A 4600-nucleotide genomic window follows, 5' to 3' on the forward strand; every position below is an offset into this window, starting at 1 on the left:
AAAGTTTGAACTACCAGGATATATTCTTGGCATGCTAAAAGATCTACCTTTTTACGGGAAGGAGCACGAGGATGCTTATGAGCATATAGAAGATGTGGTGGAGATTTCACATTATTTTAATGCACCACACGTGGGTAAAGATGTTGTGATGCTTCGACTTTTTCCGGTCACATTGAAGGGAGAAGCTAAGGAACGGTTAAAATCACTTCCCTTTGGAGCAATCACGACATGGGCTAAATTTAAGACTGAGTTCATCAACCAGTTTACTCCTCCTGCAAAAGTAGCAAAGCTTAAAAGAAACATCCAGAATTTTCAACAATTAGAGGAGGAGTCATTATACGAAGCTTGGGAACGTTACAAGAGATTGTTACCACATTCCCCTCAACATGACTTCAATGTGCAACAATAAATCTCGATATTTTATGATGTAGTCAATGTGTGCACTCGTCAACTTCTAGACTCGCAAGGGCCCATGACAAAGAAGAATCTGACAACAAATAAAGCTTTGATTGAAGAATTCGCTAAACATTCAAGAGAGTATCATAACTCAAAGGAGGATTTCACAAGAGGAATGTCAAGTAAAGATGGAGGTCAAGATACCATCAGTGCAGTAATTGTAAAGCTCGACACAATAGAAGAAAAGATCACAAAAATGGGTGGATCAATTCATGATAGATGCGGAGCTTGTGGGGGGCCTCATTCTACAAGGGACTGTGAGGTGGAGTACCAGAGAGAACGAGATATGAAAGAAATTCAAGAACTTAAGCATGATCTCTACCAAATTGAGCAAGTCCAATTAGAGAAAATATCTGCTCTCGATTCAATGTTATTTAGATTCATGGAAGCTAGCGAAAAACGACAGGATGCTACAGACGCAATACTTAGAGAACAAAAAGAATCTATTTTAAGTATCTGTACGCAAGTGGTGCAATTAAAATCGCTTGTACAAGAAAAGCTACCGGATTCACCTTCACGAAAAATCGAGTCAATCCAAAATGCTCAATCCATGGCCGTTGATACAGAAGAAGAAGAAGATGAATTGATTCATACGAAGGGCCTTAAAGAGAAGTCTAATCAGTCACTCGAAGTAAAAAGGAAATAAGGAGAAGAGTATTGTGAAGTTTCACAGTCGCCACGATGTGGAGACAATAGTGCCACGTCGTGGGAGACAATAGTGCCACGTCGTGGGCAATGAAAGAAGATTATGATTTTTCAGTTGTTGAGCCGTATCGACCACATATTCCTTTCCCATCTCGTGCCAACACAAATATGGTGAAACAAGAAAACACGAAGTTCCTTAAGCATGATGAATTTGAACGCGTGAAGGAAGAAGAGTGGGAGGAATGGGAAGAGCCTTTACCCGAAGAGCACTTGGAAAAAGAAGTGAATTATTCGAAACCTCTAGTTTCAACGCCAATGCTTTTTGAGGTATTTGCTTTTACAAGACAACCATATCAAGTCACATATCCGAGTCAAGAAAAAGAAAAAAGAGAGTGATGAGTCCAATTTTGACAAGAAAAACCCAGAAAGCAACAAAACAAAAGCTAAAGACAAGGGAATGAAGAAAGAACCCAAGCGAAAAGATAAAGAAAACCCAACAATGCAAGAAAGCTCAAGAAAGGCATTCAACAGACGGGTTTCTTACAAACGAGTAAGGCTCAAGATGATGGAGAACGGGGAGGTTACAGTTCCACCTGATGCAACGTAGAGTGGGAAGGAGTCCGACTCACGACTCTTCAAAAAGAAGCGCTTCTCGGGAGGCAACCCGAAGTTTTTAGAGTTTGCATTTTCTTTTCTTTTTGATTTAGTTTTAGTTTTATTTTTCGTTTTAGTTTTATTTTACATCAACCAAATGATGATGTATTTCTCTAGTTCTTGATCTTATTTTGTAGCGTTAAACGAAAGTGAAGCAGTGAAGAGCTTAATTTGAAGAAGCCGTGCGATTTTTGAAGATCATAATTGAAGAACAAGTTTTTGAATAAATGTGGGGTTCCCACATAATGAAGAGAAAAGAATTTTGAATCATATTTACTGAAAAGAAGAGTGGTAATGGTCTTACACATCACAAAGAGTTGATGCCCACGTGTTTCAATCTTAGAAGATTCTCTAAGAAGACAACACGATGTGGCGTTGCTTTCCCACGTCGTGGCAGTGGTTCAACGCATTTTTCAAGAATGGTTCTTTGATTTCATTCAATCCGGCACATTTACATTCACAAGAAGAAGGTCCAGAAGTACTATTTCCAGCAATTATACAAGATGTTCAAGTTTTCCACACTTTCAGAGTCAATCACGCCACTACTACCCCAGGGGAGTCTATTCCTTTTTCTCCTTTTTATTGCTTTATATTATTTTTTGCATACAATGAGGGCATTGTATGTAATAAGTGTGGGGTAGGAGTCGAAAAAGTAAATTGCTAGAAAATTTAAAATTTTTTAAAAATTTAGAAATAGATTTAAAATAATAATCTAAAAATTGAATCTAGTATTAGTTTAAACTTAAGTTTCTGTTGTTGCGTGGGATGATCCGATGCGAGCTCAAATGTTTAACTGAGGCAACATATGTTATAGTATATTTGTGGCTTCTCATTCCTAGTGAAAAGCCATGAGATATGAAAGGTAATCTGGTAGTTTATACGACATAATAAATTTTGCAACCTGTAACTGAAATCTATCCAGGATAGCTTATGTAGTCATTGTACCTAGACTAATACATTTAACCAATAAGGGTTGAAGTTAAGCGCCCTTGCTTAAGCATGTAGGTTATGAGCGGAAAAAATGAGATATATATTAAAAAAAGAGAGAGAAATTACCTAAAAGTTGAAGAATTTTTGGAGCTATCAAAGTATGAAGATCAAAAGATCAAAAATTCCAAAGAATCAAGAAGTTGAAAATACCAAAAATCAAATAAAAAAGGTGATGAATTCAAAGAAATTAAAGATTAAATATCAAAGAAGTGAAGAATTCAAAGAGCTCCACTGTGGTATCGAAAGTTGTAATTTCTAGATTATGTATGCTTGGGAAGCTTAACAAAAATACCTTGAGGTTAAGAAATTTTTTTGAGGATTGATTCGGAGGGTTGCAAAAATGAGTGTCGTAAAGGTTCATAAGGATTGTGAGTATTTAGGATTGAGAAGTTTTTAGGAACCTTAGACACAAATATACGCATTGAGGTCTTGGTATAATGGCTGAGTTCAAAATGGATTGTCTTATATGATATTGGTGATGAAAGATAGACTTAAAAAATTAGTTTGCTTGGGGGCAAGCAAAGGTTAAGTGTGGGGTATTTTGATATGTGCATATATATATATATATATATATATATATATATATATATATATATATATATATATTACATCATATCTTAATAATTTTAGTTATAATTATGCTTATTATAGAACAAAAGGTACTTATTATGTTTAATATCTGTTATGTAGCATAAAAGACATGCTTGGAAGCAACATGGAAGCTGGAAGCTGTAAAATGCGAGCTTAGGCAAGAAGAAGACACAAGAAGGATGTTGCTGGACAGCTTGAACCCTTGTTAGTATTTTGACCATATTTCATGACTCGTAACTCCGATTGACAAGATTCAAAATGATCAGAAAACTAGACACAATTTCGAATGACTTTCGTGTTTTGAGAAAAGTCGGATTTTCAAGCACCACGACGTGGTGAATGGAATCTTCGCGATTCTTCTCGCCGACTTGGAGAACACGGGATAAACTTGAGGACCTCGACGTGGTGCCTTTACCACGTCGTGGTGTCTAGATTTTTGATAACTATATTTATCTCGAACATTAGGTCGATTTCAGAGGAGAGGGTTGAAGGCTGCGACTATTAACGAAAAAATACCTTTCCAAGACCCCTTTGAGGGAAGAATTCAACTAGAGATCAAAGGATAAAGAGATTGGAGCAAGGATTCGCATCTACACATTCGGTTTGCTTAGTTTAATCATGATTAGTCTAGTTTCCCTTATGTTTATGTGTTTTCCAGCTGTGATTATGGGCTAAAAACCCTTGCTTTCGTTTAGTTAGATGAGACCTAAAACTATGAGTTAATTTTTTACTTTATGGATTATATGAATTTGGTTTATGCATGTGTTTGATTATCATTACCTAGCATGTTAAAGTTTGTAACTTTGTTGCTTAATTTCAAGTGTAGTGTAGCTTAGTGACCATTAAATTACATGAACTTGATTACCTAGTGATTTTGTGACCATTAAATTGCTAGAGCTAGGATCGACCAAATCTTAGATAAGTAATAAAAATAACAAATTTAGATGTGTTGGAGAACATAATTGTGACCATAATGGTGTTTCCTTAGATAAATCTTACATAGCCTATCTATAATGAATAACTAATTTTGTGTTTTGCTTGTGTATGACAATACAAGGTATTTCATGAATTGGTGAAAATACTAGTAAATTTGGACTTGAATTGCTAATTACAATAACTTGGTAACCAACTTCATTAGTCCATAAATAAGAACTAACCATAGGAAATATGTGGATTCCAAACTAAACGAAAGTGTTTTAGTATATTGATTATAATCGCTTTTATTTGAGTGTTTAAGTTTTTCTGAACTTGTAAAATCAGATAA

The 4600-nt window shown here is 35.5% G+C and overlaps 1 non-coding gene across 1 annotated transcript; it reads right to left on the reverse strand.

Moving 5' to 3' along the window:
• Window positions 1-286: 286 nt before the first annotated feature.
• LOC145123135 (small nucleolar RNA R71) lies at window positions 287-393 on the reverse strand. The gene has a single exon (XR_013715011.1). It is a non-coding gene; the product is annotated as a small nucleolar RNA R71 (small nucleolar RNA).
• Between the last annotated feature and the right edge of the window lie 4207 nt (window positions 394-4600).

Source organism: Lactuca virosa, chromosome 6 (genome assembly GCF_052849685.1).
Source record: "Lactuca virosa cultivar CGN04683 chromosome 6, Lactuca_virosa_CGN04683_v6, whole genome shotgun sequence".
In the NCBI taxonomy this organism is placed as follows: Eukaryota; Viridiplantae; Streptophyta; class Magnoliopsida; order Asterales; family Asteraceae; genus Lactuca; species Lactuca virosa.